The 16,375-nt window shown below is 44.6% G+C and overlaps 1 protein-coding gene across 7 annotated transcripts in view; it reads right to left on the bottom strand.

Annotated features, from left to right (window-relative positions):
* The window catches only part of LOC310888631 (netrin receptor DCC), a 414,661-nt gene that overhangs the window by 254,587 nt on the left and 143,699 nt on the right, over nucleotides 1-16,375 (bottom strand). The window lies entirely within an intron of this gene.

Below are 16,375 nucleotides of genomic sequence, written 5' to 3'. Positions count from 1 at the left end.
CGATTCTCAGCCACAAACCAGCCAAAGATGCTGTCTGACCCATAATCAGCAGAAATTATTAGTAAATAAAACACCCCACGGGTTTTGTTTCGCGCAGTCCCCTCCCGTTCACAGGCACGCTCCTTTCAAGATTATTATTTAGTGTTTCTGTCTCGTTTCCTCTGACAATGCCAACAAAGTGTATTTACTTCCCAAATCAAACACAGATGTCACGCTACAAAGGCATTTGGTGAGCAAAATGACTGTGCAAACAGATGTTTATTTCTCAGCTACTTGTGCTGATTAATAAATTGTCCAGAATCCCTCTTTTTTTTTAAAAAAACAGAACTACCATACAACCAACAGTCATGTTTTCTATCAATTTTAAAGGCTTTTTTCTTTTAAAAAATAGGGAAAAGTCTATTTTAGACTAATTTACCGTCTTAACAAATCTGTCTAAAGTACCGAATAATTTTATGGAACATCCAAAGAGTGCCAATGCTTTCTGTAAACAGTATCTTACATTTATTAAATGGCTATTTTCAGACCTAAAGAGCTGTTAAAGAAAACGTTAAAACTTTGGATGCTGAAAGAACCAAACTCGTCTCCGTTACAAGATGGTTTTGGAGCTCCCGGATACTGCATAGACAAGAGAATGATTTGTTAGCGGCCGCTTCACAAGCCAATAGATTGGAGAAATAGGAAGAATTTAATTTAGAAAGATACGGGTATGAACTAGAAGCTAAATCGGATCTTCTAAGGAACGACATTCAATAGCAAGGAGCCCGACGTCGAATACGGATCTGGCTAGGGGCCCAGGGCTTACTCTGCCTCGTCATTTTAATGTGATGGATCAAGTCCTGATTTGATGAAGATGTGAACTTGTGCTGAACTTCAGTTATCAAATCGCGCAAGTTTACTGTACTCAAGGGATAAGAGCTGTTTCAACGCAAGGCTCCTTTTTTTTTTCCCCCCGGCATACAGTAACGCACATACATAGCTACGCCCTTCCTGCTCAGCACGAAAATCATCTGCTTGCTCCCAGTAACCGACTATTTATTGCCCCACACGTTAGGCAAAATAAAATAGCATATTTCTGAAGTCATCCTAATGAAACGACTCCTCTTTAAAGGCCTTTGCTAAAAAAAAGATTTCTGAAAGACTACTGATGCAGTCTTAAAGCCAGCGTTCGGCCGCGAATAACCGGTTAAACTATTATTAGAAACATAATTTCCAGACAGATTTTGAAATTAAACGTAAAGACGACTTATATTTAGGAATTACATAAATAGCGAGCACCTCGATTCGCTCTCCTTCCTCCCCAAGAACTAGGAGTGCCGCCAGATTTGGAAGAAACGCGGCTGCGCTTGGGCACAAAACGCAACCTAAAACCCTTCCTCGGTGACTGATCCCAAAGACGCCTTCTTGTAACGCCCGTTTAAACACAAAACTAAATCCCAGGTGCCTCACAGCCCTGTTCAGACCTTTAGGAAAGGAGCAAACTGGGATGGCAAACTAAAAGGGCTTCCCCGTGCCTCATCAAGGTATAAGAGCAGCATTTACGAGCTAACGCGCTAAAAGCAATATAGTATATTGCCTGTAATGCTTCTGGTGATTTAAACGTCAGTCACAGCATTCAACTCATTTACATTTAAGTGTATTATTTTGTTCAGTCATTAGGAAAACATTTGTACGAGCTGCTTTATGCTTGTGGTTACCTGATTTAATAACTACCGCGGACAGCATCACTCAATAGCTGCACCATTTCTCTCCGGGGTAAAAAGGCACCATCAGACTACTTGGTAAAACACACGTAAGGAACAAGACAGACCAAATCTATAATTGTATTTTTAAGCTTAAACAGGAGGTGCACATGTATATTTAGCCCCAGGTGCGGGTACGGAAGACTTGTGCATGGCAAGGTTGCACGCTGAAGGACATAAAATACTGTGGATAGGGTGCTACACAGCAGGACAGCCCAAAATGGGGCTTTTCCTTGAGTATTGAGCTCCACAGAACAAAACATAATGGGAAACTAGATGAAATAGTACCTCATCTTGGCTTGGAAAGTAAGGTAAGACAGCCTTACCTCTCAAGAGTCCAGTTTTTGCTTGCGCTAAGATTTGGAAAAGCCGCTAACAATGCCAACACTCATTGATTATTTAGGATTAGTTAGGCTGGAACCAGTAGATGAATAAACTCCAATCTGATTAAGGTTTTTCCCAGATTTTTATTTCATAATTCAGATAAACTAGTGAACAAGCATGTTTTCCTTACCCTCTTCGTATGTACTTTTTTGATACCATTTTAATCATTCCTTACCATCCTATGGCTCTTCATAGTTTTTGCCTCAGTAAATGAGTCACCAATAGCATTAACAAGAGGAAAACTTATCTAATGATGTTTTTAATTTTCCCTTCCAAGATCAAGATATACTTAAAGGTATTACAATATACTTGCGTTATTTGAATGAGAAGGAACTATGTGCACATACATACACACAAATACACAACTGGTCTCCAATTGCTTGGAGAACAACACAACTACCTGAGACATACATCCAACATTTCTGGGGGCATGAATGCTGTCGTCTTGCAAAAGAATTCCCTCTACACGTCTAAAAGTGATTTTTTGGAGGAGTTCAGCAACACTTGACGCGAGTCACAGTCCTTTTGGTTGTACTCATACTGCTGTCGACATGCCCCCTGCCTTAAGAAAGCCATGGGATGGACACAAGCATGAAAGCCCCAGACGTTTTTATGGGAACGCTCACTTTCCTGCACCTTCAGAATTGGTGAAGAGTTCATTAGAAAGCAAGTCCGGGTGCTCCAACCACCAAAGACAAAATTTGCTCTCTTCAAGGGACCTGCAGCCAGGGCAGCGGCGTTGTACTTCCCACCCTCTGCTCAACTTGCGTGGAACTACCAAATAAATTAAATACCAAATAAATTAAAAGGCAAATCTAAGGCTCAGATTAAAAATTCTAATATTTACATTAATTCAAATGCCTTCGCTGGGGATAATGCTGGAAAGCAGGCAGGAAGGAAGAGCCAGATGCACCCAGCACAGCGCCTGAGACCCACGCTAGCAGAATAAAAAAATGAAAAGCCTGCTTGGAAATTAATGCAGAATCAAGCCTCAAAGTAACAAGTAGCATCCAAAAGCGACTGGGCATAAAAAGCACTTGTAAGCCCCTATACGTTTCCTTCACTTTAATGAGTAGGATATAATATATATGGCAGCTATTTAGGGCTGCTCCCCATCTTGCCTTCATAAATTGATTTCTTACAGCTTCAATGAATCACAAAGCAGAAGTCTGAAGGATGAGAGAGCGGGGCTTCATAAAACTATTCCTTTAATAAAGTGTTGTGTAAAAATATAGGAGGGATATTAAAAGTATCAGAGCCAGGAATTACACGAGCTAGCGAAAGCAGGGGGGGATCCGAGAAAACAGATGAGATTCTTTCTGCTCTGCCCTCTGCAGAGGGTGCTGCACCTGGGGGACCAGAGCAAAGGGGGGTACAGGGAGAAGGGTAGGAGGTGAGAGGATGGAGCCAGCCCTTCCGCGGGGTAACGGCTGTATGAAATCGGGAAAAGTTTGGAGGAAAAGATCTGCATACAGAGAGCAGAGACTGGGTCAAAGATGATGCTCTGGGGCCGTTGGCCAAGGAGCGTAGCTGGTAGGGCAGGCAGCAGGCCGATATGTTCAGTAACATCAAGGCTCTGCTCTTCTCAGGATAATTCAACCAAATACGAAGCTATTTGTTAATATTTAAGCACTTAGCACTATGATTCATGTCCGATTCCTCAGGTATCGCCAGCACGTGCAGCAAAAGCAGGGAGGAGCAGGAGGCAGCACCCCAAACCAGGGTACACACACCAAGTGCTTCTGTTTTTACAGCTTCACTTTATGAATGAGTTTCAAATTAAAAGCAACCCGTGCTAGAAAGGCTTCCCTCCTACACAGTAGGAGAAAACCTCAGAGTTTAATAAGCTGTATTTTGAAAGTTTTAATTGAACGACCGTATTTTTTTTTTTTTCCCGCCAGATGGTATGTATCCAACACTTCGGGCTATTTTGAAGTTTACATTGGTGTGGCAGCACGATTTATTATTCATTTGCAACACAGAAGCACGCTTCCCCTGCGGGACGCTAAGCACTTTGGTCAAGCTTTCCTTGAAGTGATACTTGCAGTGGCATTATAAAGCACCGAGCGTTGGTAGCATCCTCCAGTCACTACCGAAACACGAAGAACGTGGAGCAGACGACTGTGAAATTCAGGGAGAGGTACTGCAGATGGTTACGAGCAGCTGGTTCAACCGCAAGACTTCAGTAGTCAAAGAGCTGATTAACTATTCATTAAAGAGTCGTTAACCATTCATTACCCTTTGCCAAGTATTCATGCACGGAAACTTCGTATTACGCATCGCTAGCGTCTCCCTTTGCAGTAAGTTTATAGCCCTGAACAGCGCTCTTGCTGGTTTTTTGCTTTTCTTTGCTGGCTTTCTGCTTTTTTTTTTGCTGGTTTTCAGCCACGCTGAGAGCAACCAAACCAGGCTTCGGTGCCCAAGGCCTCCACCAAAGTGCCTGCATCTTACCTGACATCGCGTGCGCGGATGAGGACAGACATCCAGCGCACCCTTACTGCCAGCTGACAATATTTTGGATTTTGGGGGGAAGTTTTTCAGCTCTCAAACACGACCCGTGGCAATACAGAGCTAGCTCACAACATCTTCTGTCCCTGTAGGCATCCTGGGAGCCAAGTCAGGAGGAGATGCACAAAGACAAAAAAAAAAATACAAAGATTAAAACATCTCAGCCTATTCCCATTTCCTGGAGGTGATCGGGAGGATCTCTCAGCAGCACACCGCTAATTTCTTTGGCATCTTCCACTAAACATTACCAGAAAAGTCCCGCTCTCTGGCTCCACGTATTTGCCCCTAGGAGCATAAAAGCCGGTCTCGCCAGCACTCCCACCGGGTTACGACTCGTCTCTCTGACCCTGGCAGCATCACAAAGGTTATCTGGATGAACGGTGCCTTCCAATGGATTAAACACCAAAAATATAAGGCTTCTTTCCAGCATCCCCCACCTGCTTGCCTTTGCATCAAAGCCTTGCTTCGAAAACACATTTGCTGCCAGCAACGCCAGACAAAATGAGAATTAGTGCTCAAAACTCCGTCGTCCACCTCTTCCATTGCATGGTACGTGACCAAGCGAGTTCACGTGTAAACTCCAGGGTTTTCAGCAAATATCTACCTGGTTAGGATGAAAGGAGGACGAAAGAGGGCAGGGGATTCACCTTACTCCAGACAAAAACTAAAATGTAGGTCTCAGCAAGACCTCTGGTAACCCCCAGGTTTTGGGGGCTGCCCCAGGTGCAGGCAATCCTAAAGTTTCTTGCATTACATTACCACAACTCTTCCAGCAAACTGCCCTATTAAAAAAAATCTGTGCTTCATAGTGATATTTAAACCCCAGTTATAACAAAAAGAGGAACAGGACCAAAGATGCCTGTTGTCACAAAGACATTTAATACATTCTGGTTGGCCTCGAATAAAAAAGGGATTCTAAAACACCCAGAACAGCAATGTCTTCCCAGTGTTTGGGAGCCTGGAGTGGGAAAATGGGGAAAATATCCTGGGTGGCATCCCTTTCTGCAACATCACACAATCAGAAAATGGTTTGGGTTGGAAAGGACCTAAAAGCTCATCTAATTCCACCCCCTGCCATGGGTAGGGACGCGTCCCACCAGCCCAGGCTGCTCAAAACCCCATCCAGCCTGGCCTTGGGCATCCTAGGGACGTGAAAAAGGAGATGTGAGCTACCTACGCGAAGGCAGAGAAAAAAAAAAATGGTCTGTCCCATTACCAAGGACTAGCACACGATAAACAGGGAAATGCTTTGGGGAAACGGGGACTGCTGGCTGATAAACAATATCATCTTTAGGGAAGCGGAGGTGTCACCGATTTTCCCTAAATAAATTATTCAGCGGGCTTCTGACAGCAAAGAGACACTTATGCTCTTACAAATAGGTTTTAAATTCCCTGCTGAGCTCCCCCGCAGGTGAGCGGAGGGGCTGTTGTCATACAGGGCTAATATCCCACTCGCAGAAATCATATAAAGCCTCGTAAAATCTCCTCCTGGGGAACTGAGAAGTTGCAAGCCAGGAAGAGCCAGAAAGGCAGCGCTTCGTTTCCCTTCTGTGTTCCCAAATAAATTGCCCTGTCTGTAACTCAAAGAAGCTTTCAGAAAGGGGGTTGCAGGAGTTGTTTTCAAATAAATAAATAGGAACTGAAAAAAAGAGAAAGCAAAGAAAAAGAGACAGCTCTAAAAGGCTGATACCAGATAATATGATTATTTTATCAGCCCTGTTCGTTAGGGCTGGAGAGGAGAGGCTCCATAACCCCAAGCTGCCCCGTTATTGGGAAAAGTCCCAGCCTTTTTGCATGTTTTAGCCGATGCGAGGCGCTTCCATTCGTTATTTATTGCCTGTAGAGCTGAGCACACACGCCCCACGCCACCCGTAATTAATGGATTGCTTCTGCCTCACTGAAGTGTCTCGCTGGTCCAAAATCTGCTGCATCCTCCCAAACAGCCAGAGACAGCATATGTGTTTTCGCAAGCTGAGCGCTGCACTTGATAATACACTCCAAAAAGATCTCTCTCTCTCTCTGGTTTGTGTTATTTTAACCTGAAAAACTTCAAAACGAGACAACCAAAAAAAAAGTCAAACTGCTTTCTCACCAGACGAAAATCTGGCTAGGAATCACAAAGTCCTCGTAATTAAACCGGTTGGCCCTCTGTTCCGACACACCTGGTAGGAAGATACCAGATGTCTGCAGGTAAACACCAAGCGGGTCTTCATCTTTTCGCCTTTAAATCAACGTAACTGCTTTCAATAAAAGTCACCCCTTAGCAAACCTCAGCTAGAAACGTCTCCTAGCACATTTAACCCAGGCGCAAATCCCATTTTTAACCCACAGCCGATTAATTCTTCTCCTCCCCTCCCCAAAAGCTTTCGAACCTGTTGTCCCCATTCAACAAATCTCAGCTGCAGAAGGAAAACCCTGGAAATTTCAAGGAGAACGAGAGCTTCCAAGACCACAACGAGTGCCAGATCAGCTGGAAATGCTGCAGGTCGAGCTAGTGAACCCAGGTGCCACGGTGGGGACGGAAGCAGACGTGCTCGGAAAGTAGACTTTCTTTCTCCTCCTCCCACTGAATCCCAAGGACATGGCAAGCTACAGAGTCAGAAAAATCAGGAAAAGAAGCGATAAATACTACAAAGGAGTAGGAAAACAGGGGGCTGGATGTGGCCAAGCAAGCAGATCCAGCGTGGTGGATGACTGATCTGTAGTCAGTTCATGGTCATGTCCCAAATCTGGCACAAGGTGTCCAGTATCATCACCACCTACACCAGATGATGGTGTTAAACAAGAGGCAACAGGCAGGTGAAGTAAGGGACCAGGGACTTCTACGCACAAGAGGTAGGAGAATATAAATTCCCAGAGAAGGTAGCGATGGTCAGGGTTTGGATGATGCTGCTGGAAAGAAGTTTAAATAAGAGCAGTGAAAAAAGAAAGGGTTTGGACCTTCAATGCTCAAGGTAAAGGGATATGGTCATTTTGGGGAGGCGATGACTACATTAATATGGAAAAATAACTTCACAGAAGTTAACAGTTGTGAATTACGAAAGAAAAGACACAGGGAATGTGGACGGTGAGATGAGCCACAGCATTTAGGTGACGAGTACAGGGCAAAGGACCAGAGAGATGACAAATCACACCAACGAGGGCACGATGGCAAAGGACAGAGGAAGAGCGAAGAGGTGAGTTGGCAGCTTCCCCCGTACGAATATATGAATAATCCCAATGATACCATTTACACAAATGTACTTTTTTGGGGCTTTTCATGTAATAGGATTCAAGTCTTAAAGCAGAAGTTATCACTTCACCTGCAGCAAACCCTTCCAAAGTGGATGCGCAAACATCTGCCAAGCCGTGCTGCGATGAGTTTGCATTTTGCTATTTCACGTGCCGCGGGACACCCACAGCAGTGCTGGAACAGCATCCTCATCGTTAAACGATATCAAAACTGGGCTTGGATGGAGCAAAAGGGCCCTACAACCTTTGAAATAATCACAGCACTTTCGCAACGTTTCCTGATTTGTAGAATAGAAACGAGGAGCGGATTTTGTGCCTGTTGGTAAACGCTTGTGACTATTTCGCGGTGATGTTTCGTCCAGATTTCATCCCGCTACCAATTTTCCCCGATACTAGCATCAAACCGCAGGTGATGACAACGCGTCAAGCAACGTTCCTATCAATATTCCTTTTTGCAATGCAATTCCCAGGGCCTCCGGGCTGTGACATTAACGCGAGGGAACGGAAAGTCACCGGAATAATTCACCGCCGCCTTCTTGGATTTGTATATCAAAGGCACCGAGGCTTACTCCAGCCTGTTCTCACTAACGAGCACAGAAACAGGCAGCATTCCCTCTACACATCAGACGGAAATCAGGTAGTTTTGGGCAGCTGGAGCACAGGGACTTCATTTTCTAGGTATTTTTTTTAATATATATTTTTACCCAAACTGCCACTGCTTTCACACAGCGTATATTAGCCGCAATCCCACTGTCAAACACGATCCTTTAAGCTGTCCAGCACCAGTCGTTGTGGATTTTAGCTAGCACACACGCCATAACTGACACGGCAGCGATGGTGATTGACCGAGGGATGAATTATGATTAAGGAAGGCAAGCCGATTTTGACGTTAACCTAAGAAATGAATGAAACCCGAAGCCCACTGAAAAATGAAGCAGGCAATAACAGAAATACACTGCCAATAACTGATAAAACAGACCGTATTTCCCCATGCTGTTACTTGTTGAAAGCATTCAGAAATTTATTTAGCTGGACTTCAGCTTTCAGAATTTCCCCCTCCTTACAAAGGCACAAAGCCTGCTACTTAATTCCTCTAGAATTAGGTTTTCCCATCTACTACAGCCCAGCTCAATCTTCAACTACGTTTGGTACCTATAAACTAACAATATTATAGGTGAAAAAAACCTTATGTGGCTACTGTATATTTATTTTTTTTTAAACTAGCATTTACATGCCACCCTTATTCCAATTTACACCATCAAAAAACTACAGCCTCGATGTTTGCTTAAATATTTTTCTTTTACGTAACCATGAGCATTGTCCAAGCTTGATGTTTCTCCAGAGCTGTCTGGAACAACGTGAATAACCTGGGCTGGACAAAATCTTGCCATCAAAAAATGCTCTTAGACAACTAGAGCTTTGACTCAATATATAGTCCTTCTGTGAATAGGTACCATTTTTCTAGAAGAGATACTAAAACGTTTCACAACTTTCATAAGAAACTAGATGCCTGTGAAGCAAAACGCTTCATTGAACATTCAGTTGATAGTAAAAAAAAAAATAAAATTATTTCAGTGTTGTCCTACACTGCTTTGCAGAGCCATGTTGGGGTTCCCCCTGCACAAAAGCTCCTCTAGGGTATAAGCTGCAGTCCCCACGACAAAATCTAACGAAACGCCTTGAATTTCATTATGAGGATGCTGCCCCTCGAAGTCCAGCTTGTAGACCAGCAGCATGAATCACGTAGACTAGAAACGTAAAGGAATTCAAGCAATCTAGCCCAATTAAAGCATTTCGGTTCACATTTCAAGACGAGGTTTTATTCCATCCAACGAATAGAGCTACCTAACGGTGTGGGGAAAACCACAAAGCCAAGGTTGTGCTCGGGGTCCCGACCCAGCAGGCGGGAGATGGGAACAAGCCAAGGCACCGCACAGCTCCTCCCCGGCGCAGCTGATGCGTCCGGCCTGCCGCTGCTTTGTAATTTACACTTAGATTTTATTACTTCACTCCGAGAAATACTTGATGAAACACCTTGGCTCCAAGACAGATTCTCTCTGCTGCTCCTGAAAAGGGTTGTTTGGGAAGCTGGGGGATGGGAACTCCCCATAAATAAAAAATAATAAATAAAAGGAATAAAATAAGGGGAATAAATAAAGGGAATAAAAACTAAGAACAAAAGATTAATAAAGCTCTTGAATAAGACTTTCATCCTGAAATGTAAACCATCGAGCGACCCTACCAAAGACCTTGAACCACACTAAAGTGACCGCAAATCATTTGTGTTTGCTCAACCTCATTAACGAATGACATTAATAAATTAAAATTCGTGACGACTACGTGGAGACAATATTGAGCACGTGAATAGCGATGTCAGGAGCTTGATTATACTGATCATTTTGCCTTGTACATAAAGAATTATATTAATACTGTCAGGTTAAGGCACTCATGGCTATTTTCTTTCTATTGCAAGAAGCATCACTTTTCAACCAGAACACTAGAGTGCCCTCCATCCTTCTTTATATAGAGGGAATATTTAAGTATATTTTTAATTCTCTGCTCAAAGAGTTGACTAAAAGATTCAGAAGCTGTATTCTGTATCTCGTATTTGTTCCTGGAAGACATGTTCAAGACCTGAGAACATCAATTTCTCCAAACCCCCTTTATCCAAGGGGGATGAAATGACACCGATGCTTCGTGAACACCTCTTGGCTTGGTGGCACGTGGCCGATGCCCAGCAGTGAGCGATGCCTGAAATAGAGATCCAAAATTTGGGAAACCAGAAGATAAGCTTCTAACTCAGCCACTCCTTATGGGCTCACATGGGCTCCAGAGACAAGACTGATGTGTCTTCATCCCTTCTCCTCTTCCTTGTTGTTATATAATGGGATGAGCTTTTAGCCACAAATGAGAAAATAAAAATCACTCTTCAGCTCGCACCTAGGTGAAAACCCAGCAGAGTCTGCCAAAGGTTGGGAAAAGCACTTGTTTGTGAAATGACACAGTGCTCCGGGATTATTACGGGTCTTGTCAAACCTCCTCCAGAGGCAGAGGGGGGGATTACAGTGCGGAATCGACTCGCTCGGACTGATTTTAATGAAAAGCCAGATTTTGGAGATGACGTTCTAATAATGCTTCCGCTTCTCCCCGCAGCCCCAAGCGTCCTTCTCCGCCTCACCTGCCTGCTCCTGAGCTGCTATCAGCACTTCGATGTTCCTCCTGCTCGTCCTCTCCTTCCCCAGCCCCTGCTGCGATACCCACGGCCGCCAGCCCATAAATACGACTGCGCCGATCAAAGCGTCAGGCTGTCACGTCCGCCTGCAAAAAGCAGCCGTTTGCATTCGATGCACAACACGTGTCGGACACGGCAACGCTTCGCTATAAAATTACTCATCTTAAGGGCTGCACTAATCAGCCTGCTATTATCCGTGCTGTTAGGATGCTGATAAGCGATGCCTTCGTACCTCCACAAACCCTAACAGCACTACGCTTCCCCTAAGCAACGTTGACCAACCTAGTACTGAAACTTCACCGCGTTCCCATAAAAAGGTAGTTAGCCTGGGGTTAATTAGACTGGGGTTAATGTCCTTTAACCAAGGAGACAAGCACCTCAATATGAACAAGTGCGACGTATTCCCCACCCCATTTTTAATTACCACTTTCTCCCATCCCATTTATGTTTACATACAGATTTGCACCTCTCATTGCAGTTTTATGAGATTATTTTCTATCCTGACTTTTTCTTTCCCTAAAAGTACGCATTGCCAGACTGCTCCGCAGGCTCTGCCCCAAGCAGGGCCCTCAGCGTCCACGTCGAGTGTGTTGGGAGATGGAGAAGCACTTCGCCTTCGTCTTACCCAGCTGCGTTAAGGATTTGCTTCCTCCAGTTTGTCCTCGTCGTGGTCAGAAGGGAAGCGGGAACCGGGAGATGCTCTGCCCACGGACACACGTACCGAAGGACAGCACACCACGCACCCCAGGGGTACAAAACCAGAGGGATGTCATTTCTAAGCCATTAACTGTAGAAACGCTTATCCCAAACCGGACAAAACAGGGTGGCCAGATATCAACATTCACCTCAGCTTCTTGAGTTAAGAAATGAGCGAGCAAGCAAGAACTTAAAGAAAAAAACAGCAGCTCCGTAACTTCATCCCCTTTCAGCTGGAGTTTACACAGAAGCAGCTGCCTCCCTGCGTGGCTCTCCGCCTGCTTGGGTATCAGCTGTGAGCTCAAGATGCTGCCAGGATTTTTATGACGTACCACGCTCGGGACCGCTGGTTTGCTCACGCAGCACTGCAGAAGCGCTCGCCTCGCTGCCTGAGCCATAAGACAAGTTTAAAAAGCTCTCACCCTCCGACAAACAGAGCTGGTGAAAGGAGTTTGAGAGACCTGCCCATCTCTGCCTACACCACCACACTTCGGATTCGTTTATCTTACTGGCAACAAGTTACTCAGCACTTCGCTTGAGCTGCTTTTTAAGGAACGCAGGACACATCGAGTAGCTTTGCATGCACAAAGCTGTCACTGAAGTAGGTCATATCTCAATTTGTCAAGGTGTGCACTGGATTTCCCACTCCTTTGCAAATATTTCTCCTTTGAAAACATCCTGTTACTTGTCCTGCAGCAGTGGTTTGGAGCTTCACAGACACGTGAATCAAGCATCAGTGCTACCTGCAGCACACAGAACAAAATATGCTCCAAGAGGACAGCGAGGACGAGGACAGCTCCACTCCAGCAGGAATATTTGGAAGAGCCCACGGCTGCGAGCCACAGAAACAGCTTTAACTGGGTCCTCCTAGAAAGGAATTGGTCCTCGCCGTGAGCCCTTCCGGGCCTCTTGTCGTCCTCCTGATATTCATGGTTTACTGGCTGGTTTTAATCGTCGTAAAATGAAGCTGCTGAAAGAATACCTGCAAACACGGGACTGCCGGGCTATGAAGTGCTCGGTCCTGCTTGATGTAGCTCCTCTTTGCTGAAAAGTTGCTGGACTGCCTCCCTCCTTAAACAGAAGCCATCCAGCAGAGCAAATGGGAAACTCGGTGTTTGAAGAGGGCTGAGAAAGCTCTCGGCCTGAACGTCATTTATAGATGCAGCTGATGGAATCAGAGAGGACGAAGACACACAGAAGTGTTAAAGCTCAGGGTACAAATACAGAGGATTAGAGGAAACCGAAGAGATGGAGAGAGGATGCAAATGCTTAAACTCTTTTCCTTAAGACAATTTGACCGGATCGCTGCTTACTGCAAACAGCATAGAAACGTTTTCTTCTGAATCTCAGGAACTCTCAGCAGAAAAGACCAATCGCAATGGAAATAAATTCATTTCCATCAGCGGTGGAGGCTGCCGCTGCCATGTTTCATAAACCACAAACTTAATGTTTGATTACAGTCTAACACACCAGTGAAACAAGTCTGCCTTCACCAAGCAAAACAGCTGCTCAGCAGTTCCAACCCCCCCCCCTTTTTTAAAGCAGCAGCTTCTGGAAACGAAGCTCTTCGAGTTCTTGTTTTCTCTTTTGCTTTCTTAAAATCAGTTGTGTCTGCTCTTACCAGCTGTGGAAAAGGCTGGAACAATTGCGTCTCCGATTCCAAAGCCAGACGACACACAAAAGGCATTCAACCAGATTTCATCCTTTAAAGGCAATTTCATCGCTTTTTGCTCTCCAGCTAAAAATTGCTTAATGTCTCGGGAGAGCAATGCAGAAAAAGGTACGTGCCACTCGCAGCCAGGTAAACAGACGCTTGAAGGGTCCAGAGAGCTGCAAGGTTTCTTGTGGGACTGGGTGTTCCCTGGAAACATTTATTTTAAACATTTCGTGTGTTTATCATTAAATATCTAATCATGTGATATGGCGCACCAACCATTTAAGGACCCCGTCCGCATACAATCTGGATAAAGCTGGACAAAAGGAAGAGCTGAAGGAGGCTATGTCCCTAATCCACCCCACAAAAATAACCAAAATAGGATTTCCACGTCTTCCACAATTCAATTCACAAATTCAGATAAATCTGACTTTTTTATTTATATAGAGCAGTCGAAAACGTGATTATTCTTTACTCAATAACTCCATGTCCTCAGTACCTTTGGGTATGGGAGAGGTCTTCCGCTCCTTACCCCCCTGGGACCTGATTTCTCCTGGCCAAGGCACTGTTCCCACCCCAAGCTGCTCAACATTTTGGGGCAGGACTCTCAATCTTTGCTGTTTATGCAGTTTTTTTCTCTGCTCGAGCACAGCATCTGAGTCACTGAGTTTTTGAGTTTTAGACTCCGCTCTTCGTCCATCCCCAGAGCTTCACATTGAGGGATACGGAGGGAATGGAAACACGTTACAGAGCACTATAAAGGTGTCTAAGTCAGCTTTAAATGGGCTAAGGAGGGAAATAAAACGAGAAAAAACAAGCCAGCCTGGAAACTGAGAGACCCCTGCTGAACTTTTGATTTTCTTACTTGCTCTACGACCTGCACCATGGCTCTCCCTTGATTTTCCCCCTGTAAGACCTAACCACAGCCACTAACAATGGGAAAAAAGTGACTCAAACGACGTGTTAAAAGTTTTATGCAAGATGGCAAGAACAGCACTGAGGTAGAGAGGCAACGTCCCTAGTCAAAACCCTTAGTTAGACCTAGCCAGAGACGTTATTTTCCAAGCCTCTGAAATATTCATTTCCGACTTCAGATCTCGGACGCCAGACACCGGCCCAGGTGAGCTTTTAGAGCTGAATTATAAAGCCATGAAAACAGAGCTTCTAATGGAAATGCTGACAGACTCTCAGCTCCAGCTACACTGGTGGGAATCGCTCTAATAAAATGACTGCCATCACTCACCTCCTTTTACCAGATTTTATTGCTGTAGAGAAGATTAAGCAACTTAACATCTTGCTCTCCGCTAAATTGCCTTCCCCCCCCCCCCCAAGACTTTTTTGCTGTGCCCTTTGTGATAGCACTTCCTTGTAAACATCCTCATTTTTGTCTACATATTAGCACACACACACATTGAGTGGCTTACATTAGGATTTTTTTTTTGTCTCTGTAGTGTTTAACTTCCTATCAGGCCACTTTATTCTGAATCTTATTCAAATTAAAGCAGGGCTATTATGCAAGGCACAAAAGTTCAATTTGAGTAAAATCTGGGCAGGATTTTCTTTTTTGCATGAAAACAACAGCATAATAAATGCTAATCATTATAATCTTTTCAACGTGAAAGCCTTTCAAGAGTAGTTTTGCATTTACGAATATAAAACACGCTTCCAATTTACATTCTAAAGGTTTGCATAGAATCGGAGATTCGAGGTGGAAGAGACCTGCGTGTCATCCATTCAATCCCCCTGTCAGCGCTGGATTGTATCATCTGCTGGTAAATATGGAATAAGGAGGTTTAAGAATTAGACGTTTTAGCTTGTAAACCCATAATCATCCAGCAATCACAGCGTGCAGAGAAATTTGGAGCGCGGCATTTCCACGCCGCCGTACGTCAATCAAACCCCAAACCAGCGGGCACATCGCCTACCTCTCGGTCAGATACAGGCACCAACTAGGGTGGAGAGAGAGCTGACCCCTTTTAATTAAGTCGCTCGGATGATGTGTTTTATGAGACTTGAGGATTGACTGGGCTAATTTCCATCTCTCCCCCTGCGGTGACACGGCGGCATCGCGACTGACCTATTTCTCATTTGCCCAACAGAGGTCACCGAGGACAAATGAGAGGGTTGTAAACAGCTCCTCTCATCTTATTAAACATCGCTTCGGAAACGTGGACGGATTTTGAGTACGCAAGGTCAAGAAACCATTAGAAAGGTTAAACTGGAAACAAGAGAGCACGCAAGGTGGTCACAAGGTTGTTTCAAGTCAGAAAATTAAATTAACCTGAGGAAATCCCCGAAGGTGCCTACTACATCTTTGTTGCTTTTCTTGATTTGCTTTTTTCCCTAATAAACGGGGGGAGTCCTACTGAAAAAATGCACCAGGTACTTGGAAAGCCTTACAACTTTCAACGCTCCCAATTCTGAACATATATTTGTTCAATATTTTGCGCTCCCGTGCCAAAAACTGCGGGACCCGCTCAAGCGAATGAAGCGGTATAGATGACTAAGCTGTCATCAGAAAATGTGCTCCAGTCCCACAGCTGAGTACATCCCAAAGCTGTTTTGAGTATATCCCAAAGCTTTTCTTCCCTGGCTCACCCGGCTCCGAACACCGAGTGGATGCTCCTCAAGATAACCTCAGCTCCGGAGCCCAGACGAGGAAGGAGATGAGATTTCAGACACACTCCTCCTCAGCAGACACAGATATTCGGCATGCCAGCTCCTACTTATCTCCCTCTTTGGCATTTAATTCTCCCCATTCACTGCAAATGACACTTAAGATCCAATTCATCACTATAAATGCTCTTCCCAGAGCCAGGTCTCTAATATTCAGGATATGCAGGGTGAGCGATTTGAGGCTGGGTTCGCCACGACCTCATTACATCCAACTACCCCAAACTACGTGACATCAGGCTCGAAATATAAGCA

The sequence above is a fragment of the Anser anser genome, assembly GCF_964211835.1.
Source record: "Anser anser genome assembly, chromosome: W".
In the NCBI taxonomy this organism is placed as follows: domain Eukaryota; kingdom Metazoa; phylum Chordata; class Aves; order Anseriformes; family Anatidae; genus Anser; species Anser anser.
The sequence above is the reverse complement of the archived record's forward strand: the minus strand, read 5'-3'. Positions and strand labels throughout refer to the sequence as shown.